At 43.3% G+C, this 23,480-nt stretch overlaps 1 protein-coding gene across 3 annotated transcripts in view; it reads left to right on the top strand.

The window, feature by feature from the left end:
- LOC117802758 (actin-binding LIM protein 1-like) overlaps positions 1-23,480 on the top strand; it is a 193,520-nt gene that overhangs the window by 79,272 nt on the left and 90,768 nt on the right. The window lies entirely within an intron of this gene.

The following is a 23,480-nucleotide window of genomic DNA, read 5'->3' as shown; positions in this document are numbered from 1 at the left end:
ATGACAGATTATAATATAAGTAAACAGAGTAAGCCATATATCTGATTATATTTTTTTGAGGTCAGACTGGAAAAAAAGAAGTCATCTTTCAAAAGAATTTCATTTCTTTTTTCCGTTTCTCGACTACGCTTCCTTTCTACTCATGGCATATTTTTAAGGGATTTGGAGTCTTTCCACTCGCCGCCAGCTGGAATTTACAGAAAGTGTATCTCTGGAACACTCAACAGTTGACTTGAATCTCGGTCATAATTAAATTGGAAGACTGGCGGATTATTCTGAGACTCAGAACAGGCACACCTTATGTTTGAAACATAAGGACTTTCACTACTCGGCATTGTTTTAAAAGTATTCTCCATTGGGAAAATTGACGATCTATTTCAATTACCTACTTTTTAAGTAGAAGGATATTCTGAATGGATCTATAATGAACAAGTTTGACCACTCTTCAGTTTTGTCTTTTACTCCTGTAGCTGGTCCTTGGTGCCTTACAGCTTTAACAAAGCTTTCCCTGTTCACCCATCCCTCTTTAATAAGTACATCATTCTGTCCTTTCTCTCCTGGCACACCTTGAAAGCATTAGCTAGTTAGATGACTGTTGATTTACTACCTTCTGCTCTAAGCGATATGCTTAGAGCTGGTGTTTGCATACAATTAATAGTAATTTAGGCATCTGAGACACCCAGCCTTCTCTTTTATGTTAAAATCTAACTGTTGGGGTGCTGCTGGCTCAGCTGATGGAGTGTGGGATTCTCCATCTCAGCATCGTGGATGCCATCCCCACGTTGGGTGTGGGGATTATTTAGAAATAAAATGTTTTAAAAAAATCAGATTGTTGACATGTACTTCTCCGTCATAATATACACTTTAAAGGTTGGGGTGATTGTCAGGATATCAATTCAGAATATTGGGACTAGGATTTTGCAGGATTTATTTCTAAATGCCGTTCCCTTCCAAAAAGGGGGGAAATGCAACATGCTGACAAGCACTCCTTTTAGATTTCATCTGAGAGAATGGAATGCTGGACAGGTTTTTCTGCTTTAAGAGGCAGTCACAGCTGCCACTGCAAATGAGCTCTGCCAAGGCCAGTGACCAGTGGGTCAATTAGAGCATGACATTGCCAGGGACATGGCCAAGCAGTGGGAGCAGGCTCAGGGGCACCGGCTGTTGGGTTTTCATAGAATGGTCAACAACAGACTGAGTTTTGAGAGGGCTTGTCCCCGTCTCCCCTCCCCTATAGTCGATGCTTGCAGGCTCCCTCTCCTGACTGCACCACGGTACCTTGACCACCCTCAAAGGCCACGTATCTTGAGGATCTTAATGGAATAGAAACCCCCGAGCCTGGTATTACTCTTCTTTGTAATGCTTTTCATGGGACTCGTACCTCCCACTGACACCTGAATTGAAGTGGTGGAGACCTAGAAGGTGAACTAGTACCCTTAGGAAAAAGGTCACCGCATTAGGGGAGTGGTATTATTTTGTGGAAAGCCCATCTCTGGACTATTTTTAAATGATTTAAATGGTCTGTGTACCCTATTCTCCCTATGTAAGGTGGTGTTGGCGATGCAAACCCTGAACAGATTCATGAATTTAATTAGCCATTTTACTTTTGAGGCTCGTGGCCTCACCCATGTCTTTATCATTATTTTTTTTAACTTTAAAGGAACTCTCACTCTAATAGAGTCTCTCTCTAATTGGTAGCTTCCTCAGGGAGGGTCTGCTGCGTGCCATAGAGCCCTCCCTGGACTTGGCATTAAAACAGCTCATTAATGTTCTGTTTGTTATCATTAATTTACTAAGCATCTTTCAGCAGGTGGAAGGCACTGTGCTAGGTACCATGCAGAATAAATCCCTATCATTTAGAATCTGTAATCTTGGAAGTATCACTGGCATGATGTGCCAAAGATGAGCTGAGCAAGTCACCTACATGACGAATTAATAAGCTCCTGAGCAGGGTGAGGAATGCAAGTATAGGAATATAAGATGTTAGGGGAGGTGGTCACCTCGGGAGATGAGGATGCTGACTGGGGAAGGCCCAGGGGCTCCTTGGGATAGAGACGAGCCCAGTGGTTTCAAGGGCACCATCTGACCACAGATCTCATCTCACCATGGCTCTAGCATGAAGGAAGGTTGCCTCTTGTTCTCCGGAGCCATCTCTGCCCCTCCTCACTGCCAGAGCCGCAATGATTGGGAATTTCTTTTCCCCTTGCTAAAATGGTATTCTGTGGTGAATTTCAAAGTAATTTTTTTTTCCTAATGTAAACCTATAATTTCAGACTTGCAGAAGGAAAGCAGCTTCCCTCCGGACATAGTGTCAAGCTCTTGAGCTCTGGAGGCAGAGAGATTTGGTTCCCGTCATGGCTTTGATATCTACTAGCTGTGTAACCTTGGGCAAGTGTCTGAAGTTCTCCAAGCCCGTCCCCACATCTATAAAATGGAGCTACCATGCTTATAAGATCATGAGTATTAAATGAATATGTTTATGTTTAGAAAACCCATGACACAATACCTTATTTGTAATAATGAATGACGTATATAATTACTGGTTCTAGTTCTACCTGAGAAATGTAGGTGCCTCCAAATTATTTATTTTGTTGAATAGTGCCTTGGAATCCAAGACCTTGGTTCTAGTTTGGTTAATTCATTTTTTTAAATTTTTATGTGTGTATTATTTTAAATTATACAAATCATACAAGAATAAGCTTTCGCTGTAAAAATTTCAAACAGTATATGAAAGGCAAAAGCTTCCCTTGACCACCATCCAAACCTAGGGGGTAACTACTATTATCAGTTTTATTTATTCATTTTATTTTCATCAAAGTAGTTCATGTACCTAGTTTTACAAATGAAATCGTGTCTTCTCCCTTGAACGGGAGACAAAAGAATGAAAGCCAAGGATTCTAGGGTTTTTCTGGCCTGACTTCCTAGGATCACCCATTACTCCCTGTTCCTAAGTGTGGCTCTTATTTATGTATTCCATAGTTTCTGACTCATGACACATTACAGTTTTTGAAAGTTTGGGGTGCCACTTCTGACCTTTGTGTTTTAGATATTATCTGCTGTCAAGAGTATAGGAGAGTTAATTAAATCCTGACCTTCCTTTGTAGTAAATCAATAGATAATGTCTACCATGAAAAAAATACATCAAGAGATGGCCATTGAAGCATTTTATTTAGGGAGATGGAATTAAGTACCAGAATAAATAGCTAAAAAAAAGTTGAAAGAGATTGCCTCCTCTCTCTTATCCCATTTCCACCTACAGGGACAGGGACCTTCCAGCTTGGCACAGCACTGCATGTCATCCTCAGTGGGCATCTGTGAGGATTAGTCTCCAGCCAGAGAGAAGATGAGGAGGGGAAATGGAGGTGTAACTCCTTCCCATGAAAGACTGTCAGACCTGTTCGGTCTTATCCTTCACCCCTACCTCCAGTGGTACCTGGTGCCCCCAATCCCAGATCTTTCCTTGTTTGCCCTTAGTTGACCTCTCCCTCCAGCTTAATTTACAGCCTCCCCGCTCTTTGCAGATATCATTCATTCACTTTCTAGCTTCTAAAGCTGTGTCCATGTCTCGTGTCTGCAGGTGTTCCTCTCTTGTTCTTTTGGGGTTTTGTGAAGACACAGATATAAACACATGATCAAAGCACTATGTTTTAACCAGAAGCTTGAAGTTTTGGCACTCAGTTACTGCCTTATACTCTAATTATCCCCCATTTTATTTCCTTTCCTACAGCAGAATTATAAGTTCCTTGATATTAGAAACTGTGATTTTTATAGCTTTCAGAAATCTCCATCATGAGCACATAGTAGGTGCTCACTAAATCTTATTGATTAGTTATTTCTCTTTTGTTCTTTGGCTGGCAAGGGCCATTTATGTATACTACTTTTAACAGTATAGTCACGTAAAAACCATGTCACTAAAAAAATTCCAACCTTTTCATTTTTGCCTTTAAGAATCCAAGGAAGTGTAATTACTAGCAGTCAGTATTTTCAGGCAGGGTCAACTTTTATCAACTACCTATTGCTTCTTTATACCCATAATTCAGAAACATAAAGCAATGATCATTCATTATGTTTCATGAGTCTGCATGCCGAGGATCAGTTGCTTTCTGTGGCATTAGTGGGCAGTTTGGCAGACTTACTCACACGTTTGGAGCTAGCTCTGATCCATGCATCTCTCACCCCCCTCTTGGGACCAGCCGGTTGTCACAGGCATGTCCTCATCACAGCGAAAGAGAAGGACAAGAGAGCAAGCACAGACACGCATGATCTCTTGAGGCCTAAGTTCAGCACTGACGAACCAACACATCCTCCTTACTCTTGAGGCCGGAGCAAGTCACGTGGTCAAGCCCAGTCTCCATGGGCGGGCATTGGAAAGTGACACGGCAAAGGACTTGGCTACAAGGAGGGAAAAATTAGGGTCACCGTTGCAGCCTGTCCCATGCTGTGGCAGTCGCATTGGTAAGAATGAACCCTTTTTGACACCAAAATAAAATTCTATGCCCTGTTAACCTGACAGAATTTTTGTTTTTGATTTTTTGAGAAAGATAATTTTAACCCACAGGGAGCTTACTAACCATACTTGAGGAATGATATACAGATGAAGCCAATGAATAAAATGTATGTGGAACAAAAAGCTAAGAGAAGTTTGAACACTGTGTGACTAGCCTAACGCAAACTCTTTGTAAGCGACAAGATAGTAACTATTTTAGCCTTTGTCAGCCAACTGGTCTTTCTTGCAACTCACCAACTGTGATTGTAACACAGAAGCAGCCGTGGGTAATACACAAATGAATGGATGTGACTGGGTTGCAGTAAAACTTTGCAAAAACAGACGGTAGGCGTTAGTGTATAGACTACTGAGCTAGAATATTGAAGGAAATAAGAGTCAGCTAAGGAAGGCTTTTTGAAAAAGGAACGACTATCTCGAAGGCAGTAAATGTTAATTTAGCTTAATAAGATATGTTTTAGAGAAGTCAGTAAAACCTGTATGGTCATTCAATAGATCCATTTTCCCACAGGTTAATGGGGTTCAGACAGAGTGAAAACTCCGCATTCTTCGACAATATTAGTCACTGCAAATCATTTCTGCCTCTAAAAGCCCGTTTGAAAGCATGCTTACTAAGAATGTTAATGTTTTTGTTTAGCTGGAGAAGGAGGGGGAAGAAAGGTTTAGAAATAAAGTACAAGAAATACCTAATTAAAATGATTTGCTTTTATGCCACTTAAAAAATTTTATTTGACTGATGTGATCTAGATTTGTGTAAGGGAACTAAGGGGATTAATAGGGATGATTTATTTTTAACTGTTAAGAATATGCAGGATTCAAGTGGACATTTTTCCATCTCAGTTGTATTTCGCTTAGAATTACTTAGCAATCTTCATGGTTTTTTTCCCCTATATTTGAAGATAGAAAAAAAGCTCAGAATACTGTTGGGAAATGAAGGATCTTTCTTCCTCAGAGTCTTCAATACCTGTGTATTCATTTACATTCAGCCTGTCGGTAGCCTTGGGTAGATTTCTGCTCGTTAAACTCAGATACAGAAGTTTGGAGTGTAGCTTTTGGGAAGGTGGTAAAAAGGAATGTGCCTTGGATAAGTCTCAATTCTCTTAAATGTTTCCTAAAGCTTCATATCTTTCTTGAGTGTTTGTTTCTTGGTTTCTCTTTCCTTGTGGAAGATGTCGAAATATACCTGGAAGGTGGGGACTGGAAGGTATCGTTCGATTTCACTCATTTCACGATAATTTTTTTAACTCCTGCTTCATGCCAATTACTGTCCTAGGACCTGGAGTTAGCACCGTTGAAAAAGCCGATCCCTCCCTTTGTGGCACACGAAGAGCTAGGACATGGGGACCACAGCATGCCAGCATGCCCCTGGGAATCCCGGGGGGGGAGGGAACCAGCCTCCTTCAGAAGTTAAGAGGGATTTTTCCCAAGGAAAATAAACTCCCTCCTGATTTCACATACCTACGATTAAAATCAAACTGCACCTTAAAAGGATTTAGAATTCTCTTCATAGTCATTACCTCCGAGGTTGGCGATAAAATTAAAAGAAATCCTTGGGAGGTTTTGAGAACACAATCATTTGAAAACCCCTCAGTTTCTTGGAAAAACACCATTTTCCCAGGTAACATAATCCTGTAAGTCCACTTTCGCTGTTACTGATGATTATTTTACATTCTTATGGAAGATACACTTGTATACATGTCTTCCTTCTCCTCGGAAAGTTCTCCTTCCTCTACGTCAGTTACTTTCCTAGTGTTTTGTGTGGAAAATCCCCCGCAAAACATGTTGAGTCCTAACCCCTGGTCCCTGTGAATGTGACTCTATTTGGCTATAGGGTCTTTGCAGATGAGCAAGATAAGTTGAGGTCATTAGGGTGGGCCCTGATTCAGGATGACTGATGTCCTTATAAAAATGGGAAATTTGGACACAGAGACAGACACAGACACACAGGTAAAATGATGTGAGGACTCAGTGAGAAGACAGCCATCTACAAGCCAAGGAACACCTGAAGGCACCAGGAGCCAGGGGCGAAGTGGGGTACAGAGTCTCCTTCTCAGCTCTTGGAAAGAACCAACCTTGCAGACACAACTTGAGCTCAGACTCCTCACCTCCAGAACTGGGAGACAATACATTTCTGTCATGTAAGCAGATCAATTTGTGCTACTATGTTAAGGCAGCCCCAGGAAGCAAAAACATTTCCCCAACACATAAAGTCGTCGTGAGCATTACAGAGCTGATGTCTGTAAGTAAATGTGCACCATAGTGGCTCTCGCACAGGATGATTCTGTTACAGTGTGGGCTTCTGCCTGGGGGGTACCAATGTGGGGCCATCTACCCAATGATGACAGCTCTCCAATGACTGTGGATAGCTAGGTACCCCTGAGACACAGGGAACATCTGGTTATCACCAAGCAGGTAAAGAGGACTTGCTACAGTCACGTGAGAACCATGGAGCTGTTTGTTCACGTAGCAAGGGAGCCACAGAGAAGCTACAAGAAGGATCACGGCCAGGATATGCCAAGAAGCTTCCTAGGATCCAGCCTTCCAATAAACTTGCAGATATTCTCTCTCCTTATGAAGATGAAATATTTATATTTAGTCCCTTTATACGTAGTCCTCAGAGCATTTATATTTAGTCCCTTTATATTTAGTCCTCAGAGCATTCATATAAATTTCTGACTTTGAAGACTTTGTTTTTCTCCCTCTTTCACACCCATGTTCCCATTAAGAGTGACAATAACTAAGATAGCTACAAATATATGCATATACACCCTACATGCTGCGCTGTGTGTATGTGCACGTATACATCCTACATCCTACAGAAGCAGGTAAGCCATACTTCATGAAGACGTATACTTCACAACAGAGGATATCCAAAATGGCCGATAAACATATGGAAAAAGTCTCACCATCACGAGTCATCAAAATGCAAGTTAAAACCCCAATGAGATACCGTTATTCATCTATCAGAATGGCTGAAATTAAAAGGACTGATAGCACCAAGTCTTGGCAAGGGTATGGAACAAGTGGAATTCCGCAATGCTGGTGAGAGTCTGAACTGAACCAGTCACCTTGGAAATGTGTCTACCAGTACCTTCAAACGCTAACACATGCCTACTCTACCCTAGGTGTATACTCAAGAGAAATGGGTATGTATGTCCACGAATGGACACATACAGTAATATTCACAGCAGTTTTATTCCTAGTAGGCCCAAACTGGAAAAACCCAAATGTCCCAAACCAGGAGAGTGGATAAATTAGTTGTGGTTGTGGTGCGCTGTTTAAAGGGAATATTACCCAGAGTGGGAGGAACTACTGATACACACAACACAGATGGATTGTACAGGCATTATGCTGAGCAGAGGAGCCACAGAAGACTACATACTGTGTGAATTGTCTGGAGGTGCAAAAGCAAGCAAAACATCTCCTATGGTAAGTCAGAACAGTGGTTACCTGGAGGAAGGGGTTTGCAGTATTGACTAAATACAAAGGAACCTACTGGGGTATTAAGAATGTTCTAGATCTTGCTCTAGGAGGTAGTTAGATGGTTGTACACACACAAAAATTCACTGAGCTCTGTACGTGAGATTTGTGAACTTTACCATGGATGTATTTCAATAAAAAATTCAACATTAGAAATTACATTATAGGGGCGCCTGGGTGGCTCGGTCATTAAGCGTCTGCCTTCGGCTCAGGGTGTGATCGCAGAGTCCTGGGATCGAGCCCCACATCAGGCTCCTCCGCTATGAGCCTGCTTCTTCCTCTCCCACTTCCCCTGCTTGCGTTCCCTCTCTCGCTGGCTGTCTCTCTCTCTGTCAAATAAATAAATAAAATCTTTAAAAAAAAAAAAGGAAAGAAATTGCATTATAATAGATTTGAATGACGTGGGGAAAAATTCTGATAAACAAAGGTTGTAAATTGCACATATAATGTGATTTGAACTAAAAATATTTTGTGGGAGAAAACTGAAAGGAAACATAGTAACATAGTAATAGTGGTTTCCGGATGGTAGGATCATGTCACTTCTATTTCTTTATGGTTTTCACTGTTTCTCAAATTTTCTCTAATGAAGTATATCAGAAATGGAAATATCAGAAAATCAAATGGAAGAAACTGTAGCTGAAAAACTATCTGACATAACTTGACCCTCAGTTATAAACCAGGTTTGCAATTTTAGGGGTGAATTAGCAATTCAGAGATGGGTGAGTTCATAGGGTTGTGGAGTTACATAGGGCTTCGCAGGGCAGTCAACCCAAGGAGGAGGGACCACGCAGAGGGAAAGGTGTGGCTGAAATCAGGGTTGGTGGGTGGTCAGTTAACCTAGTGTGATGTTTCTTTCAGCCTGTCTTTGTTTCTATCTGTTCCATGGATTCTGTGGAACTTCAAGTATCTTAATTGCTTTTTCTACGACTCTAACGTGATGATCTTTTAAACCATTTGTAATTCGTATTCTTAAAAAGCTCTTTTTCTCTCCTTTTACACCCTTAGGCATTACCATTTGCTCTGTTCTCTATTTCGAGGCTGCCTTCCCCCCACCCCCAGCTCTGCTTCTCCATATGCCAATATGAGTTTAAAAATTGTGCCAAGCAATTCTCTCCTTCTGAAAAAATAAATAAATAAAAGAACCACAGAAACACACACACACACGCACACACACACAGAGCTCCAAATGATCCATCTGTCCTGTTGAAGACATCCACCACCCACTTCATCCTTTTGCGGGCTATTTTTGTCTGCTTTGTCTTGAGAGCTCCTATATTGGAAGCCTTTGTAGAGTACTTTGGTTTCCACCAGAAAATGAAAAGCAAGGCACTTTGTTTTTCTGTTCTATACCTACTGCAGGGCTGTGTACAAAGAAATGTTCAATCAATGCTGATTGAATTGCCTTTATACAGATCATGGTCTGTGGTACCTTTGGATTTTCCTGGGCACAGTTTTATTGATGGGGGCACATTTATAATTATGAAGTGGATTGTGGAAAGGGTAATATTCTTTAGAATCCAACATTTTTCTAAATCTGTTCCCTGCAAAACTGTATCCTCTTAGGCAAGTTTAATTACTACATTTTCAAAATTATCTGTGATGAATTGGAGGATGAATTGAATCCTTCTATGAGTGGTGGTGTTTTGTTTTGTTTTTTTTAATTCTCTCCTTTTCTTGGCAAGATAAGTAATAGCATTTTGCTGTGTTACTGGAAATTTTAATCAATAAAATGCATGTGTCGTTAATTAGAATGCTAGGAAGTACTGCTGAGTTGGATCATTTTGGTAATGCAGTGAGCTGAGAGGTTCAAGCATTTATGCACAAAGGGTCAATTTGAGTAAATTGAGGCTAGATGGGCAATTCTAATATTTTTCTCAGAGAACCTACCAGAAGATTCATTTTAAGGTCCAGTGTTCATAAATATTTGTGAAGCATCTCCCCCGAAGCAAACACAGAAATGGAAAAGACCACCTTTACTTTCAAGAAGTTCATGGTGCAGTGACTTTTTTTTTCCTCTTCCATCTATTCCTATGGCTCCAGCCTTCACTCTGATGGACACTCAAAGGTGCAGCCGCAGCTTTGACTTTTCCGCTGAGACTCAGAGGAACATTCCCATTTGTCTGCTAGACACCACTTTGTAGATGTTGTGATGACATCTTAAACTCATTATTATCTCTGAAATTAGTTCATTATCAGCAAAACTCAATTTCTTTCCTGTGTCTCTTGTCTCAATGGCTGTACTTTTTTTTTTTTTCCTAGTCACTCAGGCTCTATTCTTTGGAATTCTCACCAAAGTCCTCATATCACAGATTTATTTCCCCCTTAATAAGTATCCACATTTGTTTTCGGGCCATTTGTCCACTGGAGTCAGCTCTTGTAAACCCTGCCCATCCTCAGTGTGTCTGGGTGTATGAATCCATGCAAGAAAGGGAGGTTCCATGAGGTGCTTTATATCTGTGGGAAGATGTTAGAACTGTCTTGTGTTCCTTAGCTACTAACAACTTTGTCTTACCCCACTTGCGCCATGGTTAGTCAAGCTTATCTATCCCTCTTCCCAACTCAACCTGGGCTCTCCCTTGTCTTCCTTCTCCCACATGTTGGTGTGTAACTGACTCCTTTCCCGTTTCCACTCTCCTTTTTGATTCAATACTTCCAGAGACAGACAGCTCTTCCTCCCCCGAGCCCTGCCCCTTTTAATTTGGCACAGTCTTTGCCCTCCCAGGCAGCCCCCCAAATCATGGCCTGCCCCAGTCAATGACATGGTATCAACAGCAGTAAGCTTTGGGACTCTAAAAGTAGGTATTGCATTTGTTATCAGTTCCAAAGTTCATGGAGTGGGTGTTTACCATGAGGTAATAACACCCAGATTATGACTTCTAGCATATTAGAGAGAAGCTATGATTTTTGCATCAGGGGAAATATTAGAAGTAAAACTTAACAGGGAAACATGGATGAATTTCAAAAAACATGCTGAGCAGAAGAAGCTTAGAGGCAAAGGGGTAGAACCTGGATAATCTATGTTTATGAAGTTCTAGAATGTGCAAAAAAGAACAGTGGTTGTCTCTAGTGTGGAGGTGGGCATAACTGGGAAGGAGCACAGGGAACTTTCTGAGGTGATGGAAGTATTCTATATCTTGATGGAAATGTGGGTTGTATGGGTGAGTGCATTTGTCAGAACTCATTGACTTGTACACCTAAGATCTTTGCTTTTCACTAGATGTAAGTTAGACCTTAATTTTTATAAAAGAAACAGAAAGTTTAGGGAAAAATTAGAGAGTAGTATGTGTAATAGGATCCTACTAGTGGTTAAAGATAGAAGATTTATAATGTGGATATAAACCATAATATAATGGAGAAAGGACATGTTCTTCTATTTGTGGCACACAAGAAAATGTGATAAACTTTGCTCTAAAAGTGCTTACTAGTATTACACACTTAATTGTTGGAATTGTTGGGAACGCACGGACGCTTATGCAGTGGCTCAGAGCAGAGATGCCATAATTAAAATCCAATTTTACAAATGAGAAGGTATGAATCTTTTATGTGAAAACTGCCAATGCTTCTCAAAATCTTGCACCCCATCACCTTCCACGAGTACCTAAAATAAAGCATAGCTGTTTGGTTGAAGCTCAGTGGGTAGGAGGGTTTATGCCGACGTTTGAAGTCCCAGACTGCATGATAGGTCTGTAAGCACGTTTTCTCTTTTTTTCTTTTGTGTGTGTGTTGGGGGGGGGGAACGATAGAGACAAGTTCTTTTCTTTTCTTTTTTTTTTTTTTTTTAGCTAGTTGCAAATGTTTGAAATTTGGGAAATTTCACATAAAAATCTGAACATCTGGCAATATCTCGCCTGCTTTCCAAACTAGCAATCATTGTCTGGATCTGAGTAGTGGCTTCTTCTTTAGGGAGGGACTGTACTTTACACATATCCGAACTCTTACAAGTGTCTCAGGACAAACCTATGGCCTCAATTGTTGTTTTAATTTCTATTTTTAGTCCTATGAGTCTGAATTTCCAGCCTTTGAGTTAATACGGATAGAGCCCCTCCCAGGGACTAGGAACTGCTAAGGGCTTAGTAGATACATAGAGGAGATACTATTATTATATCCGTTTTACAGACAAGGTAATCGAGGTTGAAATAAGTGAAAAACTCACCTGAGGTTGCCCAGCAGTGAGTAGTGGAATGGGGCTCTGAATAGTTTTCCTGATTCCAGACCACAGTCATGCATTTACCCACCGCATTGTTCTTCTTTATGTATTTTTAACTTTGGTTCATCCATTATTTAGTACTTACCTCTGGTTAGTTGAGTTCTTATTAGTTTCCTTATGATTTATTTTGATAGACTAATCCCCGGTCTCCAAACTCTCCTGATTTTGTATCCAAGCATTAAAAAAGTAAAACAACACATATTTATGTATATTATTTGCTGATAAACAATAAACTTGAACTGTATTAATGTTGTGTATATTCTAAAGCATATACATACTTTAAAATATTAAAGAATGAGGGGCGCCTGGGTGGCACAGCGGTTAAGTGTCTGCCTTCGGCTCAGGGCGTGATCCTGGCGTTGTGGGATTGAGCCCCACATCAGGCTCCTCTGCTGGAAGCCTGCTTCTTCCTCTCCCACTCCCCCTGCTTGTGTTCCCTCTCTCTCTGGCTGTCTCTGTCAAATAAATAAATAAAATCTTTAAAAAAAAATTAAAAAAATAAAATGTTAAAGAATGAGACCATACATATTTATGATCTAGAATTTTCTTTCTACATTGCAACAGATTATCTTATAGCTATTGCATACCCTATTTTGACAAACAGGAGATGAAATGACGCCTGGGTGATGATTCTCCCTGAAAGCATCTTTCACGTCAAGAGACTCCCAATTTTGTATCCAGTAAAATTGTCCCTTCCAGATCAAGGGTGCCATGAAAGTCACCAGACCAGCTCAGACTATGGAAAGACAAGGGCATGTTCTCCTTTGTTAGAAAAATCATCGTCCATCTGTAGCCACATTTAAAACACTGTGTTCTAAAACCTTGTACAGCCCCGAAATTCCAAAGAGTCAGAGGCATCTTTTATTCATATGAAGTTCTTGGATCTGTCTTTGGGGAATTTAGGTTCTCTTCACACATCGAGTTCTGACTGTGGGTTTCATTTTAAGGGGAGCAACAGCCCCTGGTTGTGTTTCTCAGTCTGAGGTGTGGGGGCTTCATGTGTCGTGTGTCACCCCCTCACCTCTCAGGACAGCTGCCATGATGAACGCATTTATGGTTGTAAAGTACTTGGACAAAAACAAGTGCTGAGAGAGGCGGTTAATACTGAATCAGGGTGAAAGGTGCCTGTGGCTGTGTGCCAAGTTTTCCCAGCGTTCTGACCCTCTGAAGAAAGAATGGCAGTCAGCAGACTGTTCAGAAGCATTTTTTTTGTGCTTGCTCAAAGGTAGTGCCATTTTATTTCTCTAAGTAGAGTTGTTTATAGGTGGATGGATAGGTTCTTCCTTCTAAGACCTTCTCTGTCTCCTGACCTCCCTTCCCATCGTCAGGTGTGATCTAAATAAAGCATTCTTCCAGAGCATCCTCTCTTTGGATTGTTCTTTTCTGCCTTCCCCCAATCTGCTTATTTTCTTTGTTAAGTTTGTTCTTTGAGGTTTAGCTCAAACTTTGTATTTTCCATAATCCCACCAGCACCAGGCTGACTCAGTCTTTCCCTCCCATGCACTTTCATAATATCAGAGCATGGCATTGAGAGTGTGCTGGGGAAACACGTTTGACACCCCTCCCCTGCGGACTCCCTAAGGGAAGCGGGTTTTTGTGTGCCATTGTTGGGAATAGAAATACATAACAGTTGTCCCTGTGAGAGGTGAGACACAAGCCACTTGTCTTTCTCGGAAACGTATTTTCTTTAAGACAGAAAATTAAGACGTACCACTCACCATATCCAAAATCTCTGAACCAAGCCCCCAACCTCAAACTGCTCCAACTTTACACTGGGGTGGTATTTACCAAGTTGGGCTACAGTTGGGCAAATACATGCCTGTATCGCCTGCCAATTTACATGCCCTTTGAGGGCTCCTATCTCATTCACTATGAAGGCAGCTAACACCTGACCTGTCTTATTGTAGATGCTCAGTAAATATTTGTAGCAGGAAGATAGATCCCTTAAACAAAGGATGGTGAAAAGCCTGCTGCTGATTTTAATCAGGTTTCCTGTTCTGTTCCTTATCTATCTTGCGTATTTCTTGTGACTCTAAGCTACAAGGAGTTCCTCTTTGAAGTTCAAGTCCAGAGGTTAATGATTGCGGAAAAAGACCTCGGTGAGCAGGAGGCCCTGCTTGCAGCACAGTCAGGAAATAGATTATTTGGGGGTGGTTGACGGCTTCTAGTAAACTGACAGCATGAGGTTTGCCAGTGTGTCGAAGCTCTTCCGCGTTGAGATCGATGAATTATAAATACTTCAAACTGTGTCACTGGAAACACTTCCCTCTGTATTTTTCCTCTGGGAGGGCTGGGGAGGGGAGGCTGGGGCGGGGAGGCTGGGGCAGGCAGGCGCCGTGCACCTGCTCCGGGGCCAGCAGCTCCGTCAGCGGACGTACTGAGAAACGCTGACCCTGGGGTTTTTGGGTCCATGTTCAGCTACTTATCCCACCAGCAAGGACGGCTTGTCTCCTAATGACCAACCACTGGGACAGCTTCCTGTGGCCGCCCCTGGCTTGGGCCTCATGGGCATGTGCCTGTCACTTTGTCCTTTCCAGGTCAGTGGCACTTACATCAGCTCTGACCTGCAGGAAGAGAATCCCGTCCTGCATATGTAGGAATAGGAGTTCTCAGGCCAATCAATATAAAAGGTCTTTATTGTCCTCTCCTGTTTAAGCAGTTAATAATGACCAAAGTGTGTTTTGTCTTTGATAACCTGCCTTTTGCCCAAGTATTAGATACTAATGTTTCACACTCCTTCTTACCGGGAATGGTCAAAGTCTCTGGATAAGGCATTGAGCATCTAGTATGTGTGGGAAGCATGTCGGATACAGGGTGACAAAGGAAAGACTCCTGCCCTCTAGAAGCTTCCCAGCTAGCAGAGGAAACAAAAAAAGTCTACAGATAACCATATTACAGTGCAGGATATAAGAAATACTGTGGGAGAGCTGCTACTTTGGGACAAGACAGGAAGGAATTGATTCTAGCTGGAGTGGTTCTGGATACCTGGGTGGGGGAGGTCAAAGTTGAGCTGCATTTTTAAACCCAGGTGGCTTTTCCAAAGGATCAGATGGGAGAAGGTCATGGAAATCAGATGGGAGGAATGTCAGGAAAAGAGAAAGATGCATGGGAATGATTAAGGGTCTGGATATGTTCAGGGTATAGAGAAGGTTTAGAAACTAAATGAGACCAAAGCTGGTGTGTTGTGATATGTGGCCAGAAACATGCTGTGACCCTATGGAACAGATTCGTGGGGCAGCCTTGTCCAACCTATGGGACTTCGGCTCCTGGATGCCTGTGACCCTCCCAGAGCCGATCCCCGTCTGCGGCTTCTTCCTTGAAGGCATTCCAAGCCTGGCTCTCACCGCCATTTGGAAATCTTGCCTATGGAGAGTATTGTCAGAGAGTAATCGGAGACGCTTGCTGTCTGTTAAACTAATTAGGCTTCAATACTCAGAGTGCCTTGGTGCTCTCAACCCTGAATGCTCAGCAGATTTTATGTAGTATCTGAATTATTAATGGAGATGATATGGACGAGGGGGCTTGGCTGCCTGTTCTGTTTGGAGCAGGTCTTGGGCAGGTTGCATTACGGGAAGAGAGGCCTCTGCTTGCCGAGTGATGAACGAAGCAGGTCTTCCCGAGGAGCCCTACCCAGAGGGAAGCCTGTGCCAGTATGCTCAGAAAATCACAGCCTGCTTTGGAGGAAAGGGTAAGACCCCTTAAACAGTGAACTTTGCAGAAGAGGTGCCCAGGGTTGACCACGCAGGCGAAGAGAAGAGCTAAACTTGAGGCTTGCTGGTTGCAGGAAAAGGTGTAGCTGCTGGAGTGGGAGATCCTCCAAGGGGTCGAGAGCATCTGAAAGTCTGACTGTGCCCCTTCTGCTGATCTTTCCCCCTTAGAAAGCTGTTTCTCTGCTTTGTCTGTTCTGCTCAGCAGCAGAGGTCATCTCGTAGCTGGGAGCTACTGCAGGCACTTGCCATGCACTTGCTGAGCTCCTCTGTTTGCTCCTTTCTGCTTAAAACCAGAACCCAAACTGAGAAGCCAGTAACCCCATTGTCACTGATAAAGCCACAGGCTGTAAATTGAGACCATTCCCTTAGAAAACCAAATGGCATAAAGATTCACATGTTAAGGTGGTGGTTTTCTCTCTAAAATGTTTTTTCCTGGCAAGAAGCAGGTAGATTACAGCAGATGTTTTAAAGGGAGAGGTAGGCCTTTGTCTGGAGGAAGAAAGACCTAACTCATAACATAGAATAAAATTAAAGAAAAGTCAGAGTGCATTTCTGGAAAAAAAATCCCTGCAGGAATTGACCTGTGACTGGTGCATTAAGAAGCAGTGAAGGCATCCAGCCTCTGAACACTCTGTCGCCTCGGCGTGCCTGGCTCTGAAGTTGGGGTTCATCTCATCACCCAGCTCGTGCAGAGTGCTCGGGCCTCTCGGTGCAAGGTGAAGCTGCTTGGTGAATTTGTCCACTCATGGTTTCTTGTCACATCTTAGAAGAGCTTGTGCGGGTGCAGTGGAACTGTCAATAGCAGAATTAGGAATGTCCTGCCTGATGAGATTTGCAGGCCACCAAAATGTTGGGTGAATGTTAAGCATTTGTAATGAGCATTAGCTTTGTAGTGTAATGCATTGTGATACTTTGTCACATATCCCTGTAAACTGTCCCCAGACCTACTACACTTCTTTGTAAATGCTATGCCTGTCATTTTATGGGCTGTGGCAAGAGGCTGATATTCATGTAGTGGTGGAAGAAATGGTCCATTGATGCTTTTGGGATCTTCTCCATCCTGTGCTTTCATGGCTGAAGAGATTGCTGTCAGGCAGATACCCCGGAAAGCATACCTTTAAGATTGGAGGCTTGGCGGCGAGGGGGGGGGTAGGGATGGGCCAAATGGGGGGAGGGGCTTACCAGGTACAAGCTTCCACTTATAAAATAAGACACAGGATGCAGTGTACAGCATAGGAAACATAGTTCATATTGCAGCAACTGCGTACGGTGACAGGCGTTAGCTAGATTCACTGTGATTACTTCGTAATATATGTAAATGTTGAATCACTATGTTGTACTCCTGAAACTAATATAATATTGTATGTCAACTACACCTCAATAGCAAAATGCAAAGGTCTTTGTTTAAAAAAGAAGAATGATAGGAGGCTTGTCCTCTGCTGGGTATTTACCCTGGATTATGTGGAAGAGGAGAGGTTAAGAACTCTGGACAACCTGGCAAGTGGAACTTAGTGCCCATTGTCAGTGCTGGCTCCCACTCCCAGGCACCTGGTATCTGAGGTTTATCTCTCTCCACCGCCTGAGAAGGGAGCCACCTCTCACATCTATGTGTAGTCAGATTGTCTTTAAAACAAACAGACCTCTGTGATTTTCATCAGCCTCGTCTATGGACCACATGTAGCTCACTTTCCATCCTGATCTAAAAGTCATAAAATAGATCAAACTTCTTACATATAATCCTTTTATTGAAGAATTTCATTTTTCCTTTATAGAAGCTATTGGGACACAGTTGCTCCTTGAACTGAAGAGATGGATCTCTAATCTTGTCAAAAAATGTAGGGATGGCCTGAATATCTACTGATAACAACGGCTGAGTGTTGAGCTGGAGTCCATGCTACAGTGTTCATTTCAGTGGGCAATGCTTGGCAAGTTTAGGGACCAAAATGGCACACGAGCTTTGCCATGGAAGAGTTACACTTTGGCTTGGTCAGGAAGATGCTGGATTTGAAGAAAACAATCATCTTATCTGTCCAAAGTCTATGTACGTTGTTAATGTGTCCTAGAGCCTGTTTGAAGTGGCTGCATGCAGCCTATGAACACATGCACACCTTTCACAAACGAGCCGTGTGAACACACACAAGCAGATAGAGCTGCTCAGGTGCTTAGTTTGCAGAGAGCAGGGCTATAGGAACCTAACCAGAGGAAGAAGGAATTAAGGGTATAAGGCAGAGGTTCCCACTCTGTGATGTTTATAGAAAAACACTCTAGAAGAACCTAGGTCTGAGACAGGCCGCAGGCATCTATCTGTGTTTTAAACAAATTGGTCCAATAACCTCACTTTGGGGAATATTGGTAAAATATCTCACACTATGTATCCTAAGGATCTTTGAAATAGACAAGCAAGGAATAGAACACAGATTGTTTCACCTGCTTTGTAAGCTGTTTTTAGAGGAAGACCTTAGAAGGATTTATTTTCTGGGGGCAATAGTGGTCTAGGGCTTAATTCTCCAAATTTGAGAACAGAAATTTCACCATATAACTGTGGTAGTAGAAAGGCTCCCACATTTTCACCCTCCCGAGCTCCATCCCAATCCCCAGCCCCATCCCAAGGCCCCTGGACAGAATCTACCCCTCCAGTCCCACCGTGCTTCCCATTGGGAAGAGTCATTCTAGCGCATTTGGATTCTCTGGTTCTTGAGCTCTGTTGCCAAGTCTTGCATTAAAGATTAGAAACTAGTTTCCTTTCTCTGCTGCATCTGTCTCTAGGTCTTGTGGAAGGACCTGACGACTGTGGTAGGAACAGTCGTAACCTTGGAGTCAGGAGACCTAGATCAGCCATGGGCTTGCTGTGTTGTCATGGGAAAGTCTGCCTTCCTCATCTTAAAGTTAAAGGGCTGGAGGAGATCAGTGCTTCCTGAGTGCTGGTCCTGGCCTGGGAACTTAGGAATATAAGTTCCTGGGCCTCACCCTACTCCAACGGCATCTCATTCAGAGGTCCGGGCTAGATTTCCACAGTTGAGTGCTTCTACAGAAAATTCTTAGGCATGGCGTTATTTGGGAAGCACTGGACTATATTAGCTCTGAAGTCCTTTCCAGCTCTCTAATTCTATTCTGTTTAAAGTTTGTACAGGTTTTTTTTTTAATTTTTTCTTTTTAAAGATTTTATTTATTTATTCAACAGAGATAGAGAGAGCCAGCGAGGGGCGCCTGGGTGGCACAGTGGTTAAGCGTCTGACAGAGATAGAGACAGCCAGCGAGAGAGGGAACACAAGCAGGGGGAGTGGGAGAGGAAGAAGCAGGCTCATAGCGGAGGAGCCTGATGTGGGGCGATCCCATAACGCCGGGATCATGCCCTGAGCCGAAGGCAGACGCTCAACCGCTGTGCCACCCAGGCGCCCCTGTACAGGTTTTAAAGGAAAATGGTATCAGATGGCCAGGTGACAGGAGAAGGCGGTATGGGTTTTTTCACTCTGACTTGTGACTATTGTGTCATTTCAGACTGTCATATATTGTGCTTAACCTTCCTGAGTGGGTGACAGAGGGTAAACGCTCATGACCAGGGTCACTCCTGGTATGTCAGCAGCCTAGCTGAGCAAAGCTCCTGCTAGCTTGTAACTTCATGAAAACATGCAGCTACTACGTGGTAATTCTGCTTCCGTCATGTGATCCTGCAATGGTCGAAAACCCACGGAACAACAATTAAGAATACAATTAGCATTGGATTAATGGAATAAGAAAGATTTTCATGGCACTAGGAGGAGGGGTTTCCCTTTAGAAGGTGGAAATGATCGTTGACTGTGGCCTGGAGCTGGATTTGTTGCTAGTTGAAACTGAAGACCTCTCTTGGGGTGTCTCTCCCGTGAGATCTGAGATACTGAAGAACTTGGAATTATTATCTGAGTTTCTTCTGCTCTGTGTTTTTGGATTACACACAATACGTGTAGACGTCCTTAGAGCTGTTCACACGGCTCCTGCCAGACGATATTAATATAGGAGGACTCTTGGCAGGTGAATTCCTTTAGATACTGCAGCCATGTCCTTTCTCTTGCTGTGGATATGAATCTGGTTTTTGAATATGCATTCACCTGTCAGACTGACCATGGCCTGAGTTCGTCCTGGTAGTGACTGTTTCTATACCCGATCATCTGAATGTATGGAGCCCTAAGCTCTTGAGGCTAATCACTTAAATACAAGTTCCCTAATCTTCTTTACTGGGCAGTGTGGGGAAAAACAAACAAGAAGGAGCCAGGAGAGTTGAAGGGAAAGCACAGCCTCTTGGGCTCCTGGTGTCCATTTCTCCTTGGTTTGCGATCCATGCCAAAATGCCCTCCTTCCTCGGTTTAAAGTGTCTGGGAAAACTGTGCAGCTCTGAGAAAAGCAGAGTATCCTCTTCTGAGAGAGCCAGCAGCACGGGCTCGTACAGAAGGAGGCTGGTCGTGGAGGATGTGAGCATCCCCGGGATCCCCCCGCCGGCTCACAGGCGGGCCACCATCACCCACTTGTTGTATCTGCCTCCCGAGGCCTACTGCACCCTGGAACACTTGTTTAACTGCTTGGATCCTCCCGGTAAGTGAAGGAGCCTGCTCTGCACACGCCTTTGTGTCTTGTGATTGGCCTGTGAAGTACCATCTAGAGTTGTTCGTCTATAATGCATTCCTCAAAAGAAACACTATCCCTTATGCATAATTAACCGGTGGGGGGGGGGGAAGGAAAGGAGAATTCTGCAACCTGAGTAGAGCTCTGGAGCTAAGTGCTGATGATATTTTCGTCCATGATTTTATAATCTCAGTAACCAGTGTGTCTCTTTCCAAACTAGGAAGAGTGATGGAAAGGAAAGCTCTCTAGCCATACATGCTGTTCTTTGAGCGTGGATGGAAAAGATACAGTCAAGGCGGCCTCTTGACAGTAGTAAAGCATGACCTCTGGAAGGGCGAGATCTCGACTGTGTTCCCGCCTAGGGTGTGCTCGTCTTGTGCGATATTTCCCCAAAAAAGGAAAAAGAGTTGTAATAGTTGGAGAACTGGTCAAGGCTTCTTTTCAGTGAAGCTCGTGAGACCATGGTCACCTGTCCATCTGCCTGGGAAAGAGGGAGAAAGCCCAGCAAGAGTGACCGCACCGGGGAGCTTGCATGCTTGGAATTTATAATTAATGAAGCTGATACTTAGCTGCTCGCTCCTGGTCCAAATCAGCCTAGAATCAGTACAGGAGGCAAAGGCTGTTAGACATGGTCCCTGCAAGCATACGAACACGAGCCAAAGGAGCCAGAAATCAGGTAGACTGCTGCTAATTCCTGGACAGCTCAGAGGAGGGCAGGGCTGGATTAAGGTGAGGTGAGGTAGGAGGGTTAACCTCTATGGGGGTGTTTCATTTTGCTTTTTGCAATTATTTTTTAACAGCTTTTTTTGAGATATAATTCATACCCCATACAATTTACCCATTTAGAGCATTTAGAGTATATATGATTTTTAGTTGATTCACTAATATACACTGATACATGCAACCATCATCACGGTGAATTTTGGAATATTTTTATTGTCTCAGGAACGTTGTACCATTAGCTATGGCCCCGCTACCACCCTGTCCTTCCAACCCCACCCTTAGTCTTAGGAAACCACTAATCTACTCTCTGTCTCTAGAGATTTCCCTATTCTGGACATTTCATATGAGTGGAATCATATGCTTTGTGGTCTTTTGTGTCTGGCTTCTCTCACAGAGTGTGTTTTTGAGTGCTTCATTCCCTGTCATGGCTACGTAGGATTGCACCGTACGCTCACACCACATTTCGTGTATCCGCTCATCAACTGATGGACATTTGGGTGGTTTCCCCCTTTTTGGTTGTTACGAATAATGCCACTATAACATTCACATACAAGTTTTTGTGTGGACATGTCTTTTCATTTCTCTTGGGTCTGTTGATAGGAGAGAGATTTGCGGGTCACATGGCGACTATGTCTAACCTTCTGAGAAACTTCCAGACTGTTGTCCAAAGCAGCTGCACCACTTTGCACTCTCACGGGCAGCATATGAAGGTTACGATTTCTCCACATGGTTGCCAGCTCTTGTTATTATCTGATTTGTGATTCTACCCATCCTAGTAGGGATGAAGTGGCATCTCACTGTGGCTGTCCTGAGCTTTGACGGGGACGGGGAGGAGTGGCTGTAAGATCAGCGCTAAGGCAGGACAGGGTGGGGACCTGGCAAATGCTGATGTGACAGCTCCTTGGTTCTCGCGTTACCCAGCAGTCTCTGCTTCATCCTTTTTGGGGGGAGCCTGGAGTGGGGATGGAGAAACCATGATGTCTGCTCCCAGCCACCTTATAAGCTACCCTAGAACAACTGTATTCAGAACCAGCTGACCACACCTCTCAAATATCACATTTCCAGCCTGGCGGAAGCCTAAATCCCTTTATTGAGGGAAAAAAAGTCTATTCCACAATTAGGGATAAAAATCAAACATGCAGGTGTCTGCTGGAGCTAACGCTTGGTTGTGAATGTGTTTGGTGCTTCTACTGAATGCTTCCACTGAAAGAGATTCAAATCAGATGTTTTTGAACTGAGCTGTTGACGCTCATGAAAGAGATAAGGTCTGCCGGGTCGGAGAAGGCAGGAAGTCAAGGGGAGACCAGTAAACTGTGGTTGAATGAGAGTGTCCTGCACAATGGCTTGTCCGGAGGCTCAATAACAAGAGAACAAGAGAATAAACAGTATCAAAGAGAGCCCTGGCTGGAGGAAAGAGTAACCATTATTGGGATGTCCCTATCTCAGTGAAAGCAGATAAGGAAATTGGGGGGATTAGTTTAGTGTGTGGCTTTGGAGTTGGACATTCCAGAATTTCAGTCCCAGCTCCTCTCCTTACTAAATGTGTTATTTGGGGAAGTTAGTGTCTCTGTCACAGTTTCTCCAACCATAATGTATGCAGAAGAATGCATACCTTCTACGATTGCTGTGAGCAGGTCCTCCCTTAGGATATATGTGTCCCTGGGCAAATATTTTTTTGTGGAGCCCCTGTGTATATGAACAATTTGAGTCACCTGAAATCAACACGTCAACAGTCTGATCTTGTTCCTGAAATATCATGCCAGCCTGAGGGAGTGATCACTCACCAAAATCCCCCCCTGGAATTGAGTCAGCTCCAGGGCCCTGAGATAATCCCATTGACAGGAGTCCTAGAGCTTCTCAGGGCATCTGGTCAACCCCCTGCCCTGCATGGGAGAGACACAGCGGATCATCAGAGAGAGTTCCAAGGAGCAGGCTACAGTGCCCCACCTAGCTGGTCCCAGGCACCAGAAGGGGACTTAGACATCTTTGAGGAAGGGATGGTTTAGAGCCAGGGGCCCAGACAAACGGCAATATCGATTATGAGGATTAAATGAGAACATGCATATCAAAACTGTACAGTACAGGGGCACGTGTAAGCACCCACTAAATTTTAGCTACGATAGTGATACAGTAACATAGTTTATTATTTTAAAAAATAATGATTTCTGTTGTTTGTCTTCCACTGCTGTGAAGCAGTAAAGGCCCAGGCTTTGTGCCACTGAGGCCCAGAACAATACAGGAAGTGGGATTCCCAGGAAGC

This window comes from Ailuropoda melanoleuca, chromosome 6, assembly GCF_002007445.2.
Source record: "Ailuropoda melanoleuca isolate Jingjing chromosome 6, ASM200744v2, whole genome shotgun sequence".
NCBI lineage: Eukaryota > Metazoa > Chordata > Mammalia > Carnivora > Ursidae > Ailuropoda > Ailuropoda melanoleuca.
Note: the sequence above shows the minus strand (reverse complement) of the source record. Positions and strands in the feature narration are given on the sequence as shown.